This window comes from Schistocerca serialis, chromosome 4, assembly GCF_023864345.2.
Source record: "Schistocerca serialis cubense isolate TAMUIC-IGC-003099 chromosome 4, iqSchSeri2.2, whole genome shotgun sequence".
Lineage (NCBI taxonomy): Eukaryota > Metazoa > Arthropoda > Insecta > Orthoptera > Acrididae > Schistocerca > Schistocerca serialis.
In genome coordinates this window covers 163,536,898-163,555,695 of record NC_064641.1, presented here as the reverse complement: position 1 = coordinate 163,555,695, position 18,798 = coordinate 163,536,898, and the positions used below count along the sequence as shown (strand labels likewise).

The 18,798-nt window shown below is 42.2% G+C and overlaps 1 protein-coding gene across 2 annotated transcripts in view; it reads left to right on the top strand.

Annotated features, from left to right (window-relative positions):
* The window catches only part of LOC126474106 (prolactin-releasing peptide receptor-like), a 276,595-nt gene extending 258,224 nt beyond the window's left edge, over positions 1-18,371 (top strand). For both annotated transcript variants that reach the window (XR_007586575.1, XM_050101528.1), the window contains one exon: positions 18,138-18,371. The gene's annotated coding sequence lies outside the window, so the exon portion shown is untranslated. The remainder of the gene's footprint in view (positions 1-18,137) is intronic.
* The last annotated feature ends 427 nt before the right edge of the window (positions 18,372-18,798 follow it).

The following is an 18,798-nucleotide window of genomic DNA, read 5'->3' as shown; positions in this document are numbered from 1 at the left end:
TTCCGTTATGCAGCGAGAAACCTACTGAGCACACGTTTTTGAGTACCCCAACTGGTGGTTGAGTGTGTCAGCATTACCAACACCATTAGTTGTGCAGCAAGGTGTTTGATTGTGATCCGTCGATCACCTCAAATGAGAGTGTCCACACGTTTGCACGACCTCGTTGCGATGATGCCAGGGGCCTCCCCCAACCACTCACCGTGCCTTTCTTCACTGAATAACTGATCGCTATTATTATTTGAATTTATCTCATAACGAGAAGATCATTAAACCCTTCTTTTACAGGTTGCAGTGATATTCCAGTAGTATCAGCCATAAATTCGTCGCAATTGAGAGAAATGGTTGCCTGAGTCAAATAATAACTCTGAATTATTACCAAAGACTGCATGAAATACTTTCCCTTTTACTCATATTTGGATCAAACTATTTTCTTTAGTAAGAAAAACATACAGATCCCTGGTGAAGCCAAATTTACTGCATAGCTTCGGCACCGCGTAACCCGATAAAGTATAGGACTTCGAAAGCAAATAAACTACCCGGAGGAACTGTTGAAGGGTAGATACAAGTAGTGGCTACTAAGAATGAAAATGAGGTAATGGCGTTACGCAAAACCGCAATAGCTTTTATTATTGCAATTATAGGGACACATTTATCTCTCATGTTTAGAAACAGTAAAGGGTAGGAAAAGACGTAAAGAAGGTTGAAAGAATCTTTTCAGTCGTTACTATTTCAATCAGAAACACTTACATTCATCAGAAACACTTACATTCATCAGAAAATTTGGAAATTTGTGGTAAGTTCTATGAGACCAAACTGCTGAAGTCATCGGTCCCAAGGGTTACATACTGCTTAATCTAACCTGAACTAACTTACCATAATGACAACACACACACCCATGCCCAAGGGAGGACTCGAACCACGGACGGTGGGGAGCCGCGCGAACCGTGGCAAGTAGCCTTTGACCGATCGGCTACCCAGCGCGGCCGTTCAATAGAACGAAGGCAGAAATCGCGATATTAATCGTAAAGACAAATTGAAGGGAATGGAGTAGAATAGACTTAACGAGTTATAGTGAATAACAATATACATATAATGAAACTTCAAACAAACCAGGAGCGTTACCTCCTTACTGTATGCTTTGTCTTTGACCAACACGACAATTTAAATCATAACACAGTGGAATGCAGTTATTTCCATAACATGTGTAGAATTACTTTCAAAAACGTGAGTATTCATTAAAATACTAAACAGTTCATAAAGATAAGCCATAGCTGCCAACTGTCCGTAGACATTCTGCAAGCGCCTACGAATATCTGCGATGGTCTGGTTTTCCGCCAAAAGAAACTCAGTAAGAGTTCTCTCCTTGGAACGCATTTCCGCTGCAGACGTCATGTTGGAGGCTACGTATGGGGCTGCCACCAATCGAAATTTGACGAAACTACAAGGGCTGCAGAGGGAATATTCCGTGACGCTCCATAAGAAATTTAGCATTTTTTTCAACCCTACTCTCTGACAGCAGTGGAACGGTATGATCGGTAATACTAAATAGCAATGAAACCGATCAGTCCTTATCAAAATAATTACCAACAAAACTACACTACTAACCATTAAAATTGCTACACCAAGAAGAAATGCAGCTGATAAACGGGTATTCATTCGACAACTATATTATACTAGAACTTACATGTGATTACGTTTTGACGCAATTTTGGTGCATAAATCCCGAGAAATCAGTACCCAGAACAACCACCTCTGGCCGTAATAAAAGCCTTGATACGCCTGGGCATTGAGTCAAACAGAGCTTGGATGACGTGTACAGGTACAGCTGCTCATGCAGCTTCAACACGATACCACAGTTCATCGAGAGTAGTGACTGGCGTATTGTGACAAGCCAGTTGCTCGGCCGCCATTGACCAGACGTTTTCAATTGGTGAGAGATCTGGAGAATGTGCAGTCCAGGGCATCAGTCGAACATTTTCTGTATCCAGAAAGGCCCGTATAGGACCTGCAACATGCGGTCGTGCATTATCCTACTGAAATGTAGTGTTTCGCAGGGATCGAATGAAGGGTAGAGCCACGGGTCGTAACACATCTGAAGTGTAACGTCCACTGTTCAAAGTGCCGTCAATGGGAACAAGAGATGGCCGAGACGTGTAACCAATGGCACCCCATACCATCACGCTGGATGATACGCCAGTATGGCGATGACGAATACACGCTTCCAATATGCGCTCACCGCGACGTCCTCAAGCACGGATGCGACCATCATGATGCTGTAAACAGAAACTGGATACATCCGAAAAAATGACGTTTTGATATTCGTGCACCCAGGTTCGTCGTTGAGTAAGCCATCGCAGGCGCTCGTCTGTGATGCACCGTCAAGGGTAACCGCAACCACGAACTCCGAGCTGATAGTCCATGCTGCTGCAAAAGTCGTCGAAATGTTCGTGCAGATGGTTGTTGTCTTGCAAACGTCTCCATCTGTTGACTCAGGGATCGAGACGTGGCTGCACGATCCGTTACAGCCATGTGGATAAGATGCCTGTCATCTCGACTGCTAGTGATACGAGGCCGTTGGGATCCAGCACGGCGTTCCGTATTACGCTGCTGAACCCACTGATTCCATATTCTGCTAACAGTCATTGGATCTCGACCAACGCGAGCAGCAATGTCGCGATACGATAAACCGCAATCGCGATAGGCTACAATCCGATCTTTATCAAAGGCGGAAATGTGATTGGACGCATTTCTCCTCCTTACACGAGGCATCGTAACAACGTTTCACCAGGCAACGCCGGTCAACTGCTGTTTGTGTATGAGAAATCGGTTGGAAACTTTCCTTATGTCAGCACGTTGTAGGTGTCGCCACCGACGCCAACCTTGTGTGAATGCTCTGAAAAGCTAATCATTTGCATATCACAGCATCTTCTTCCTGTCGGATAAATTTCGCGTCTGTAGCGCGTTAACTTCGTGGTGTAGCAATTTTAATGGCCAGTAGTGTATCATTTTCTCTGCTAAACAACTCAAGGATATCCACCGCTGTTTTAACTTACAAACAATAAATAATTAAAATCATTTCCATGGATTGTTAACAACTTTTAAATATTTTAATTTCTCTGTGTAAAGAGCGGATACAACACGGTAAATGACAATTTCTCCTCCTTCCCTTGCTGGGCCACGAGAATGGAATGACGATAAAGACAGGAAAAAAAAACTTTTAAGACGTAAGAAGCGCATGATATTCGGGGATAATATACGTGCATTTTTACGACTGGCAGTTATCAATAAAGTACGATAAGTGTCTTTTACTGCACGCGCCGAATGCTAACTGAGGTTGCAGATGCCCTTTTTTCTATAATGGTTGAAGTCATTCGCTGGTGGACAAATGGGTTTCTCAACTTTGAAGAAGGGTCATACGTGAAGGAAAGATACTGTCGTAATAAAAATGAGAGATAACGTACTCTGAAAGGTTTTCCTAACAGTAGGCCCACTTTTATCTGTATGGGGTGCTGCATTTCATCACCATCATTTGCTGGTATTATACGGTTGGCGCCGCTCCTCGCTCCCCGTATTGCACTTCCTCCGATCCTACCACTCTCATTCTTGCAGCCCTCCGTCATCCACCGCGCCCTGCATCCCTCGACTCGAACTCTACCTAAGTCGTCGTCCACGCTTTCTTCTTACCTCTGGGATCCACTGCCACACTTCGTTTGGCCATCGCCTATCGTCCATACCATTTCAGAACTTTCATCTCTGTTGTGTCTATTATTGATTTTTCGAACGCGTAATCTGTCTCATGGTATTTGGCACACGGTCCAGCGTGCGAGATGCCACAACTTCGCCTCCGGAAGTCCATCTCTAGTGTAAACAACAAGCTTCTCTGACGCTTGTACATTACCACTTTTCCGTACTCTGTAAGTAGCGATATTTCCAACATCTGAATATCAACTTTTGGTCCTTTTCGTTATTTTGTTATTCCATTTCAGTTTGCAGTTCATCAGATTTCAATTCCCAGTTCCTCGTATTTCAATTAGGGCAACGGTTTGCTCTATAAGCGAGTCACGTATGCCTACTTCGGATCCTAAACTCGCTGAGAGCAAAGTTTGTACTGTGAACAAGAGTCACTGGAGCACCCCCCAACCCCTCCTCCGCTTCGCCACCACCACCCTCCATCCTGGCCTTCCGACCTCAGAGATGACAACAGACTACATAAATGGGGTGGCACAATACACAAAAACCATAAAAAACGTATAAAAACGACTATCAGTGTAGGGAAAAAACGCCCACTTATCGTCAGAATTAGAGGACAAATTGTCAATAATGGCTTCTACCGGAGAAAAAGCGAGATTAAGCGTAAATTTACGTCCTAGGGCACTACGTTTTTTTCCATTCAGTTCGTATGCATACTTGCCTTCGATGTTGTGGATCAGTGGAAGACTGCGAAAGAGAAAGAAGAGAGAATGACTTCGAAATCCGAGTCTCTATAGTTGTTGTTGTGGTCTTCAGTCCAGAGACTGGTTTGATGCAGCTCTCCATGCTACTCTATGCTGTGCAAGCTTCTTCATCTCCCAGTACCTACTGCAACCTACATCCTTCTGAATCTGTTTAGTGTATTCATCTCTTGGTCTCCCTCTACGATTTTTATCCTCCAGGCTGCCCTCCAATACTAAATTGGTGATCCCTTGATGCTTCAGAATATGCCCTACCATCCGATCCCTTCTTATAGTGAAGTTGTGTCACAAATTTCTCTTCTCTCCAATTGTATTCAATACCTCCTCATTACTTATGTGATCAACCCATCTAATAATCTTCAGCATTCTTCTGTAGCACCACATTTCGAAAGCTTTTATTCTCTTCTGCTCTAAACTATTTATCGTCCACATTTCACTTCCATACATGGCTACACTCCATACAAATACTTTCAGAAACGACTTCCTGACACTTATATCAATACTCGATGTTAACAAATTTCTCTTCTCCAGAAACGCTTTCCTTGCCATTCCCAGTCTGCATTTTATATCCTATCTACTTCGACCATCATGAGTTATTTTGCTCCCCAAATAGCAAAACTCATTTACTACTTTAAATGTCTCATTACCTAATCTAATTCCCGCAGCATCACCCGATTTAATTCGACTACATATCGATATCCTCGTTTTGCTCTTGTTCATCTTATATCCTCCTTTCAAGACACTGTCCAAACTGTTCAGCTGCTGTTCCAGGTCCTTTGCTGTCTCTGACAGAATTACAATGTCATCTACGAACCCCAATGTTCTAATTTCTTCTCCGTGGATTTTAATTCCTACTCCGAATTTTTCATTTGTTTCCTTTACTGCTTGCTCAATATACAGATTGAATAACATCGGGGATAGGCTACAACCCTGACTCACTCCCTTCCCAACCACTGCTTCCCTTTCATGCCCCTCGACTCTTGTAACTGCCATCTGATTTCTGTACAAATTGTAAATAGCCTTTCGCTCCCTGTATTTTACCCCTGTCACCTTCAGAATTTGAAAGAGAGTATTCCAGTCAACACTGTCAAAAACTTTCTCTAAGTCTACAAATGCTGGAAACGTAGGTTTGCCTCTCCTTAATCTATTTTCTAAGATAAGTCGTAGGGTCAGTATTGCCTCACGTGTTCCAACATTTCTACGGAATCCAAACTGATCTTCCCCCAGGTCGGCTTCTACCAGTCTTTCCATTCGTCTGTAAAGAATTCTTATCTATAGACTAAGCACAAATTCGGATTGGGCACGGTTAATGCTTTTCGTGAGCGGTGAGTTTAAAGAAGTAGCATTCACTCGAAATGACTGAGGAAAACCAAAGAAAACCAGATACGGGGTAGACAGACGGGATTACAAACCCCACTGTACGTTTGTTCGAAATGGAGACGGTGAGCTGTTTCAGACTACCACTCGCAAGTTATGAAGAAACTTATAAAGAATAATCAACATCATTCTCTGTGATTCTCATGGTTTTTCTACTTAGGAAATAATGTGATAGTCTCCTGTGATTTTTGCATCACGTTACTATCACACATGTCGTCGTCCTAGGCAGCATACATTCGGTTACAGTCCAGACTAATAGCCTGTGTCTTCTGCGCTATGCAGATACTGAAGGTGCTGTTTTCTCTTTCAGAAAGGAAGAGGTTGGGGTTGTTTGGGGAAGGAGACCAGACAGCGAGGTCATCGGTCTCATTGGATTAGGGAAGGACGGGGAAGGAAGTCGGCCGTGCCCTTTCAAAGGAACCATCTCGGCATTTGCCTGGAGCGATTTAGGGAAATCACGGAAAACCTAAATCAGGATGGCCGGACGCGGGATTGAACCGTCGTCCTCCCGAATGCGAGTCCAGAAAGGAAGACTTTTCCACCTTCTGTGCGGTTGTGATTGTCGCCCTCGAACGCTACTGAAGTTGCTGTCTGCAGACAGAGATATCTGTCATCCAAAACCAAAGGAATCTTGAATACTGTTACAGAAATTCGGGAAAAGTTTGCATTTGAAAACTAAGTAAAAAAGCCAGAGTTATATGTAATTATAAAAATAACGAAACAAAATGTGAAAAATTGAAAAAATGTCAAAGTTCTTTAATTACAGAAGACAAGAGAAGAATCTTGAATATCGGGATAAGAAATGCAACTGGAAAACGAGCTTTCATTGGTGAGCAGGCAACTAATAAAGAATAAGTGGTGTAATAGAGAAACAGAAAAGAAACCGTAGGACGTTCTTGTGGAGCCTATTCCTATTTTGCTGTGAAAGCTGGACACTGCTGACGACAGGCAGAAATCTCCTAAGCGACATAAATGTACGTTTGGAGAAACCCGCCGAGGAGCAGGTACACAAATAATGATGAGAACATTTGAAAAGCAGTCAGTGAAAGGGAAAACGTAATTTTTGAGCACTGATTGAAGCACAGCAAGTCTGTATAACATACAGCCTACCAGAAAGAAACATTTTGGAACTGAACTCACGAGGTGGCCAAGAAATGAAATTATGGAAGAAATACGTGACGTAGCAAAACGTCAAAATTATGAAAAAACACAGAGTTCTACAAAAAACTGTGAAGAGTACATACATAGTCAGTTGTAAATCATCGGTAGAACACCAATAAAATATCTGACTCGTCATTTCAATCGAAAAAGAAACAAAAAATTTTTATTAGTAATGCATCCATAAGTAATATCAAAATCAAATGGTTCAAATGGCTCTGAGCACTACGGGACTTAACTTCTAAGGTCATCAGTCCCCTAGAACTTAGAAGTACTTAAACCTAACTAACCAAAGGACATCACACACATTCATGCCCGAGGCAGGATTCGAACCTGCGACCGTAGTGGTCGCGCGGTTCCAGACTGTAGCGCCTAGAACCGCTCGGCAACATTAATATCATCATTTACACTATTGATTAGCATCACAGCGCTGGTCAGTGCCCACGCTACACACAGAGACACTACTCTGAACCGCTCTAGAAGCATACAAACGCGAGCGCGCGCGCGCGTGCTCACACACAAACAGACACACGCACACACACACACACACACACACACACACACACACACACACACACACGCACACACACACACACACACACACACACGTAACACTTTTGGCTTTCGTGTTGACACTGTGGCCTACCTGAAAAAGTTGAGTCTGTCACAGGTCCTGCTAATGGGACATCACTGTACGATCAATTAAAGTATGAAGTATACAATATGGTGCATAAGCTTCCTTTTCTCTATAGTCATTATCTGACCATTAATATTAGATACTGATTGAGAACGGTTTCTCCAATTGCTATAGCTATAGCTTCCGTCCCCAGAATATGCTTCGCACTTCATTTTCGTCGACGGGTTTCCTGATAGCACGCTACTGACCTCAGTACACCTGTTTCGGCGATTAGTTCCTAAACGTTCCCTCCACTGTGCCCCATGTTGCTTGCATTAACTTATTTTATACATCATCAGCATGTAGGATATTATATATTAATTTAGACACTGGTATGGCTACTACAGCTGCGTAATTTTTTGTTTTATTACTTTATCTATCTTTTATCCCCACTCTGAGAGCAGCCTGAATATATGCACGGCATCAGCTGATAAGGTCCAGTACTTGCATGAAGTCTGTACTTTTTGTTTGTTGTCCTTATACCATATCTGAACATATACTACATCCATATGTATGAACTTACGAACTCTATCTGCATTAACGCATATTATTATTGTATTACATACTAGTTTGGCCCTGCTGCTTCACTCCCGTTGACTGCATGCTCTGCAGAGATTTTTTTCGTTTAATTGAATTTTTGTGCTGTTCATAAATTGCAACATATTCAAAGCTTTCCACGCTAATGAAGGCCATAGAAGCACAGTCGTCCGATCTTCTCCGGATCTACTTATGACCAGCTAGAGTTGGAGGACTTTGTTAAAACTGCCTTTAGAGTTCTTATGGCGATATTTCCATAGTAACTTTTAGCCTTTAACACGTATTTCGCTAGAAGTTAAATAAAAGGTATCATAGAATTAGTTCTAAGAATGTTCCCATACAACGAAATATTTTCATAAAATTCTCATCCCCTATTTCATCCCCTTATTTCTTCAATTTCCAAAAAATCCTAAAACACCTATTTTTTTATTTTGCAGCGAGAAGTCAAGAAAAAAGTTTCTTAGATTTATTTGAAAATGGTTTCATAATGAAATATTTTCATAAAAATTTTTATCAACCATTTCGCCCTTTAGGGGTTGAGTTTCTAAAAACACTGAAACACGTTGTTCTTTATTCCCAACCGTGTAGCCAAATACAAATTTTCGTAGATTTAGCTTCCCATACTTCGTCCCGTCTGGATCTGAATATCCGTAAGCACTGAGACATGTATTTATGGATGTAGCTTCAAAAATGCTTTAATTGTTCCATAATAAAGATTAGTTACATGTTTCATGATTTAGGTGTGAAATCGTGTTTAGATCCTTTTGCAACAAGTTTGGCAACGTTCTATGAAAATCAAAAAATTAAACAGGCCGCAGGACTGTAACATAATTAACATTATCTTAGGCTTTCGTAGCTATGGACATGAGCTACAATTCTTCAGCAATTCGTAAAACATTGTACAATAAAGTTTATTTGTTTTCTTAGATAAACACAAAATCTTTCTCACTGTAACTGATTACTTTCGTCCAACATATTTACGTCATTCCATTCTTGTAAGGTATCAGTAACTTTCATCGAGAATTCCGAGGTACCCCGCAAGTAGCAGCCAGTGGCTTATTTAGCGTTCATATAAGTGTTGCAGTCAAGTTTAAACTTTGTTTGAGTGTTCCTAGCGCACTTGTTTAGTTAAATCCGTCAAATCATTGTGCAGCTTCGTAATTAGCAGGGGCAGCGGCTATTTCACTTCCATTTGAGTTGAATTTCCAAAAATGCTGAAACACGTATTTCTTTGTTTCTGGTCAGAACTGATTAATCAATTTTCGTAGTCCTAGCTTCAAAATTGCATTAATAGTGACATTTTTCAAAATACTTTTCATCCTGTTTTTCGCCCCCTTAGGGGTGGAATTTCGAAAAATCCCTTCTTGAACGATGCCTATAGCGTAATATCCAAACGCTCTTCAAATTTCAAATTATAACCTTAGCGCTCTTGGCTGGGCGAGATTCTTCTTTTATTTTTATAGTACCACGGTACTATGCTGCACATACCTGTTTATTTTTGATGCTTGCTAATAATGCGATAATTCTAAACATGTGCTATCTCTTGATCTTCAAATTTTTAAACTTTTCATCCTTAAATTTTCTAATATTCGTATCTAACTTATACTTACTTGTATATTTTACTGTACAGACCTCTGAAGAAGAGCACTAGCTGGCTGAATCCGTTAAATAAGTGAAGTTTCTTTCCTGTAGCTGGTTGCTGAATTTTTTAACAATTATACTTACAGTTGCTGTAGATGGATAAAGTACTGACTTTATTATTAAATTACGTTAATTTTTTGCCATTCCCCCCCATGGTTTGTTATCTAAATAATCCTCGACTTTGAATTTTGAATTACTTAAGATGTGTGTGTTAACTGAGATTTAGTTTTACTTTTCTCTTTAATCACCTCTTGCCGTTTACTCTACATTTTTATTCCGTTGTGGAAAACACTATTTTGTGTTTTGTGCTTGTTTACTCTTGCTAAATATAGTTTAGCCTTGCTATTACCTCATTATTAAGAATGCCGCTGGTTATGACTTAATTACTAATGTTGCTCTTGATGTGCATAACAGATCGGTATATCTATGTTGGAATCCATGGGATTCCTGTGAGCAGCGACTGTTCGATATATAACGTGCAGAATGCAGCGATCAGTTGCAAATAATCTGAATTTATCGCTGATCGATTTCGCCTATGGAGTAGCCATCATAAGTATTATAGAAAATAGCAACAAGCATATGCAGGACAGTGTAATGCAATAAAAATTCAAATGAGAAAAGTATGTACCGCTCATCACCCAGTGTCGTTACATCAAAATTGCGCTTAAACATATAACTTTCAAATTTGAATACATAATCACACATATAAGCACATTCAGAAAAAGGGACTGGTGAATCTATTGTACTACAATGGCCCAGTTAGAAAGCCCAGCTGTTTGAGCAGATCCTTACAGGGAGCCGGGATACTTGTTTTAGTTATTATTTTAATGGTCCTTTCCTGCAATTTGAAAACTATGTTCATGTTTTATGCATAGACCCCAAAATATGGTTTCATTGCTAAAGATAGAGTGCATATAGTAGTATTAGTTAAGAATATGCCATTGCCTGTCACAAGCTGATGAAAATTTATATGCTAGTGGTACTGTGAGTTCATGACAATTCAGGTGACAGTCAAAAGTAATTCATAAAAAAGTTATTGTTTAATATATGGTTATAATGTTACTGTCATCAGCAAAGAATTTATCTCCACATCTAACGTAGTCTGTTAAGTCACTGATGCATACCCAAAACAGTATTGTTGCTAACAAGCTGCACTGAGGGACTCTTGTGTTAATATGCTTGGAATCTGATATATTTTTAAGTTAAAATTTTGCTTTATGCGTACCGTGTGTATGCTGTGTTTCAGATATGATCGAAAGATCGAAACCAGCTGTTGGCAGTTTCTCTTATTCCTAATCAATCTACACTGGGGTGATAAGAGGCGTGGAATATCTCCTAATATCGTGTCGGAGATACTTCTTCCCAGCGCAGTGCATCAACTCGACGTGGCATGGACTCAACAAGTCGCTGAAGGCCATATACAAAAATATTGAGCTATGCTGCCTCTACAGCCGTCCATAATTCCGAAAGTGTTGCTGGTGCAGGATGTTGTGGACAAGCTGACCTTTCGACTATGTTCCGTAAATATTTGATGGGATTCACGTCGGTCGATTGGGTGGTCAAGTCATTCGCTCGAACTGTCCAGATTGTTCTCCAGACCAATCGCGAATATTGTGCCCCAGTGATACGTGTCGGAACATGAAGTCCATGAATTGCTGCAGTTGGACTCCAAGTAGCCGAATACAACTATGTCCAGTCCATTCCATGTACACACAACTCACACCATTATGGAGCCCTCTCCAGATTTCACAGTGGCTTGTTGACATCTTGGGTCCATGGCTTCATGAGGTGAGCACCACACTCGAATCCCACCGTCAGGTCTCACCAATTGAAATCCTGACTCGTGTGACCATGCCACGGCTTTCCAGTAGTCTGGGGTCGAACCCATATGGTCACTAGCTCAGGAGAGACGCTGCATACAGTCGATGTAAACCAGTTAGCAAAGGCACTCTCGTCGGTCGTCTGCTATCATAGCCCATTAACGTCATATTTCGACGCACTGTCCTTACTGATACGTCACAGATTGATGTCAGTGGTTATTGGACGCAGTCTTTCTTGTCTGTTAGCACTGAGCAACACTACGCAAGCACCACTGCTCTCGGTCTTCAAGAGAAGGCCGTCGGCCACTACGTCGTCCGTGATGAGAGGTCATGCTTGAAATTTGGTATTCTCGGTTAACTCTTGAGATTGTGGATCTCAGAATACTCAATTCCCTAAAGATTTCCAAAATGGAATGTTGCATGCGTCTAGCTATAACGATTACTCCACGTTCAAAGTTGGGCTGACTTAATTACGTCACAAACCTTTTCGCATGAATCACCTGCTTTCAAATGAAGCCTCCCCTAATGCATTCTCTTTTATAGCTTGCGTACGCGATACTACTGCCATCTGTATATGTGCATATCGTTATCCAAGGACTTCTTTAGTAAAATTTTATAGCAATCAGTATCAAACGCTTTTGACAAATCTAAAAATATAGCCAGGAGTCACTGAATTTAGAAGTTGATGAAATGAGTATTCTGCAGGAAAATCGAAGGGTCACAACAATTAGACACCTAAGCTTTATGCCCTACAAACTACACAAATATGGATTCACCTTACTTAGTATCCACAAGCCGGTTGCGGAGCTCCGTGGTCGAAGACAACAATATCCTGTCAGTCACAGTGGATGTTAGCACTCGAAGATGTTAGCAATAAGACTCCAAAAACTTACAGTTGCAAACCCTCAACGTTATAAGTAGGGGGTAATACATCTTTGAATCACCAGAGCAAGTTTTATAATTGTTAAAAGGAAGTGAAGGAAAACAAGATGGGACGAAGATTACAGTTTGACATAACGTCGCCGACGAGATCACAAAACACCGGAAAAGTAAATGAACTTATCATAAAATTTTAAAGAAGCATTGTATGATGTACGTCGTGTAATAGGACAGCGGCAAAAGCATTTAAGAAGTAACACGGTATGATAAAAACATACTGAATAAAATTACAGACTGCATTCGAGAAAAATCCGATTTAATACTCGCGGGCTGTGTGGAGTACGACCTCTTGTTGTCTGGCATGAAAATCGAAAGTCAAATGTAATTATGTTACAAAATTACACGAAGATCAGGAGTAAATACGAGTAGCTGAACATAATATAGTTCGATCGGCAATATTCATGCTATTATTAACTGGAAAGATTGCGTTCTCTCCTGAGAGATCACGTATACGGAAAAGAGGGATCCCTCAGACCGCGGCAGTGGTGAGTAGTGTTTGCTGCCAAGACACAATGCTCGTGGGTCAGCCCATCCCCCAGCACACATCAGTTTTGTATGTTCACTCAGCGACAGAAGGTGGATGGGGCTCCACAGTGACATGTATTTTGGATGTTCACTCAATGACTTAACGTACACAGCATAGCTGTGTGATCGATCATGGTCGAAGAATATCTCTGCATCCCCGTCTGAACAGCAGCAGGGATGATAGATACTTTTAGACAAATGATACCAGACTGATCTCCAATGACGTGGAAAATTCAGATTGAATATTCACATCGTTTCTACGCGATAAAATTGTAGCTATTTGGTGTAATATTTGGTGTAACTCTCGTCTTGATTATCAATAATGCAGAAAAATGGAATGGCTAATATCTCTCAGTGAAAAGAGAATTGTATTGGAACTGTGGTGTTATCGATGTTGTGTCTTCAGGTAGGTCTGATGCAGCTCTGCTCGCTGGTCTGTTCTACTTAAGTCTCTTCCAGAACTATTCCAACATTGTTGTAATCAAGCCTTCTTCTGCTTCTAAAACTTTGATTATCCACACTACCGTTAATCACAAACTATATATCCCACTGCCTCAAGGAAGTGCTGTCAAGCAATCCTTTCTTTTTGTCTCATTGTCCCGTTGCTTTCCTTCTGCCCGATTCGGTGCTGCAGCTCTTTACCTTCATCATTCTTCTGGTGCACACCTCAAGCGCTACCATTCTCTTTGTCTATATTACTTTTAAAGTCCACGTTTCACCTCCATACACTAACAAGGCAAAACATTAAGTCCACTGCCCACCGCAACGTTGGATGCTCCCTGGTGGCGTTGCGGGCACGTGATGCGGAGCGGACACGGGAGTTGGGGGATCACCCTAGCAAAGATGTGGGCTGTAAATGGAGAAATCCATTGAGATAAACGACTTTGACAAAGGGCAGATTATTATTACGCAGAGCCATGAACAAGTGTCTCGAAAATGGTGAACCCGGTGGAATGTTCACGTGCTACTGTCGTGAGCATTTACGGAAACAAGTAGGATAGTGAAACCACTAATAGGCGCTAAATGGTTCGAAGTCTACGAGTCTTTACAGAACGTGGGGTTTGGAGGCTTGTCTGCTCTGTAAAGTAGGGTAAATCTCAGCCGAAAGAGCGCAATGTTGATGCGCGCACAATTATTTCGGAGCACACCATTCATCGTACATTGTCGAACATGGACCTCTGCAGCAGACCACCCCAAGGTATTCATGTGTTGACCCAACGACATCGTCAGTTACGATTACAGTGGCTCGGGACCATTGGGATTCAACATTCGATCAATGGAAACGTGTCGGCTCTTCCGGTAAAGCACATTTTTGCTACTGTAGGACTATGGTCGTCTCCACAAACGCCGCCATCGACGTGAACGGCTGTTCGAAACGTGTAGCGTACCACGGACGCAGGCTGATGGGAGCAGTATTATACTATGGAAGACATTCTCCTGCGCTTGCAAGGGACCTGTGGTAGTAATGGAAGACATGCTGACAGCTGTGAACCAGATGCATCCCTTCATGCTTGATGCTTCCCCGAGGGCGATGTCATCTTTCAGTAGTATAACTGTCCGTGTCTCGGAGCCAGCACTGTGCTACAGTGGTTTGAGGAGTGTTATAGTGAACTCACGTTGATGTCTCAGCAACCAGGTTCGCCTGTTGTAAAACCTAAGGAAACCAACTGAGTCGCTGTCAGACGCAATCACCACGTGCGCAAATCAGCGGCACGTTATTTAGGCGAATTACACGACCTGTGCGTAGACGTCCAGTACCACATACCTTCAGAAACCGACCAACAAAATGTCAGATTACTGATGCGGAGAACCAGTGATGTATTTCGTTCCAGAGAAGGACAAACAAGCTTTTAAGCAGATGGTCATAATGTTTTGACTCATCAGTGTATGAGAACACGCTCGAGACGTAACTATAAAACATATTCTCTGACTCTTAAAATCACCTTGCATATTATCATATCTGTCATATGCTGTGTGACACAGGGTACCTTACTTACCCAATTTACTGTTCCAGTAGTCTATGGTGCGTGGAAAGAAATATTATTGATATGGCGCCAAGTGAGCTCCGAACCTCTCTAATTTTATCTTCACAGTATTTTGGCGAGATATTATTAGAAGGAAGCAAATATATTGTGCGAGAATTCTGGTAACGTACGATCTCGGATTTTTTACAGTAAACCACACTGCATCGTCTGCCACTTGAGTTGGGCGAACATCTCCGTGACGCTTCAATGCTTACTAAATGAATCTGGATATTCTGTATTTCTTCTATTTCGTATCGATACAACACTAACAACTTATACTTAAGTTTAGATCGAAGGACGTTTTTGTGAGGTACCTCCTCGCTGGACTTCCTGAGGACTCAGTCTTCTGACATTACCCACTAGGTCATTTTTATGTATTGAAAACAGTAATAATACAATGACACTCTGAACTACTTTCCCATCTGGAGATTAACTATAAAAAATTTGTGATACTGCGCTCAGTTCATTGAGATAAATGGTGTGATATTCCGTACGCAGGTATTTAGTTCTTTACGCGACGTTTCAGCACCGTATCAAATGCTTTCCAGAAGTCAAAGCATAATGCGCCATCCAGTCGTTCGCCGGTATCTACTGCCTTCCGGGTCTCGTGTATGAACAGACCAAGATCGCCCGCAGCATCGAAATTTGTGGTTGGTTGATTTATTTGAGTGTGAGGACCAAACAGCGAGGTCATCGGTCCCATCGGATTAGGGAAGAAAGTCGACACTGGCCTTTCAAAGGAACCGTCCCGGCATTTGCCTGAAACACTTTAGGGAAATCACGGAAATCCTAAATCAGGATGGCCTGACGAGGATTTCAGTCGTCGTCCCCCCGAATGCGACAGTGTCCTAACCGCTGCGCCACCTCGCTCGGTCGAAAATTGTATTGGCGCTTGGTTCCACGATCACGGTACGTAAAGGCGCAAGGTTTTAGTCGTCCTTGCGTTTCCTTGAATGTTACTCCGTAGAAAGAAATAATTACGGGCTGTGAAGCACGGGTCCAAAATTTCACACGTGCAACAATGAGAACGTTTGCGAAAGGAAGACACGCCTCCTCGCCTCCGAGGACGAATTGCAAGGATTCGCCATCAGATCATGGTCACCATTTTCTTCGGCTCTGAAAAGGATTGTGTACACAGAATTTATGGCAAAGTGTACAACTGTTAACACCTGTTCATGCTGTGCAACACTGGGATCGGTGTACAACGCTTTGAAGAAGAGGAGTCGCGCAAAATTAAGCTACAGCATTGTTCTTCTGCACGATAACGCAACAACGCTCGCGGCTCGCACAACAGAAGCTTTGCTTCAGCGTTTTCACTGGGAGGTTTTCAAGCATCCGTCAGAAAGCCCAAACCTTGCACAATACGTTTTCTATCTTTCCGGCAAGCTGAAAACACTTCGGTGGGTGGGGGGTAGGTAGGGGGAGGGGTACGAACATGTTTTACAACTATCAACGGCGGAGACGCTCACACAGCTGTTCTCGAGTGGTTCCGCGACTTAGAAGCGGGTTTTTATCGTCGAGGAAGTGAAGGATTGATTCCGACCGTTCTTTGCGGAGACTTGGAGACTGTGCAGAAAAAATAGTGTCACGTATCTGTGTCCTTTGTAGTGTACTTCGGCATTCGTTAAAAGTTTCTTGGCCCATCATAATAATGTTTCGTCGTGGATTAAGACCAGTTTATTTCACGAACCATGTTGTCAAATTGCCTTTCCCTTGTCGATCAATTCTAGCTCTTTTTCAATCCAGAGGGCACTTATTTCGGTGTTCAAAAAAATCTTATCGATTAACAGGCTGCGTTACTTCGAATAAAGCGATCGAGCTTTCGATGCAGTCTCCGCCATCGTTATCAGGAGTTAAAATCACTGACTGCCGGGACTGGTGCGGCGATATGTCTGTGTAGTTCTTATGGCAGTGTCTGGAACCTTCCAGAGAGAACCGGAGTGACTCATGGCAACTTGGGCAGCTCCTAGCATCTTCGTACCGCCGCGGGACCGAGTGACGTCAGACGCCGCGAAGGGGTGGCACCATGTATGAAACTGTTGCTCCCGCGTCCAGCAAACATGAACCCTACGTCATTGCTTTCGCTCAATGTCCACAAGTACTCTCCCATGCCCTACTAAGTGTGTACCCCTGGTCTCTGTTAAAATTGTCGCTTGTGGTGCTAATTTCGGCCTCTTCTTTTACAGCGGAATGGTGTTTGAGCCAGAACAACCGTCTTTTGAGACTGTATTTTATAATCGTTTTCACTCAGGGTCGACTTCTGAACTTCTCTTTCTTTGACGTGTCACGAATGCTATGCACGACGCTCCACAACACTGGGAATAGTTGATCTATGTAGATGCTAGCACATTCACAGGAGACACCATACACCCCAGGGACTCGAAGGCCTATGTTGTCTTTAATGGGGCGTAACATATCTCTTATTTTGGATGTGGGAGGTGCCCAATTTGCCTTTCGAGTATGCGTCTCTGTAGCCATCTCCGAAAGGTTGCAGGCGCTGCTATTACATCTATATAAGCCAGCAAGTCAGTGATTTTAACTCTTGATGACGATGGCGAGGATAGCTATCGAAAAGCCGAGTGTTTTATTCGAAGTGCCACGTCTAGTAAACCGAGAATATTTTACTATAGCATGCCACCAGGAACGACTCCGAGGACACATATGTAATGCTGTAGTTCGTGCGTGGAATTGTTCCAGAAAAGCTTCTTGTGCTACTGCCATCGCCTATTTCATATCCTCTTTATTTCTACCGTCGTCCTTTATTTTCCTGTTCCAATAACAAAACTCTTCTACTACCTTAAGTGCTTCATTTCCTTATCTAATTCCTTCAGCATCTACTCATTTTACTTAATAAAATACCGATCGTGCCATATATACGAACGTCTTTTTTTTTAAATGTTTAGTGTTTTGTGTTAGTGTGTACCTCTGTCAATGTCGGTTTCAGACTCTTCGGCACCTATCGCTTACCCTGCTACGCCTCTGTTCGCAGGTGCGGCCGAGATGCGAGGGGCAGTCTGGATGGAGGACGTCAGTCGGCGCGCGAGGCTTCCGCTTGAGCCCCGGGAGTTTGCTCGTAGACTTCGACCTCCAGCTGCAGATGTTCCGCCCCTGACAAAAATCACGATACTCACTACGTTCCCACAGATCCTAGCCCTTACAACTGTGAAAATAAAACTTATTTAGCGACCATGTATTTTAAGTCAAATAAAGGATTGGAAGCTACTATTTTGTTTAAGGAGATGTTGTCACGTAACCTCCCCAAACACTAAAATGACGGCTTAAGCTCGAAGTAGATATAAGTGAAATTGCAGAGAGGCTGGATCGAATGAATGGATGCTGAAGGAAAAGAAAAATAATTTTTGATGATTTTGCATCTCAATGGCGTTTGAACATTGACGAAAAAACGAATCACAAGAGGCGTTATAGCAGCAGCTATAAAATCATTAATACTTACGACAATGAAAATGACGCAACATTTACCAAAGATCTTATAGCGGTACACATTACTTTCAGATAAAATAAACAGTCAGAGAATCAATGTTAACAAACTCACAAGTTTACAGACAATAAACTCACAAAAAACCTGAAAAAAAGATACATTAACATAAGGCTGCCAGCTCAAGTTTGCTCGGACACCGATCGATAGGTCC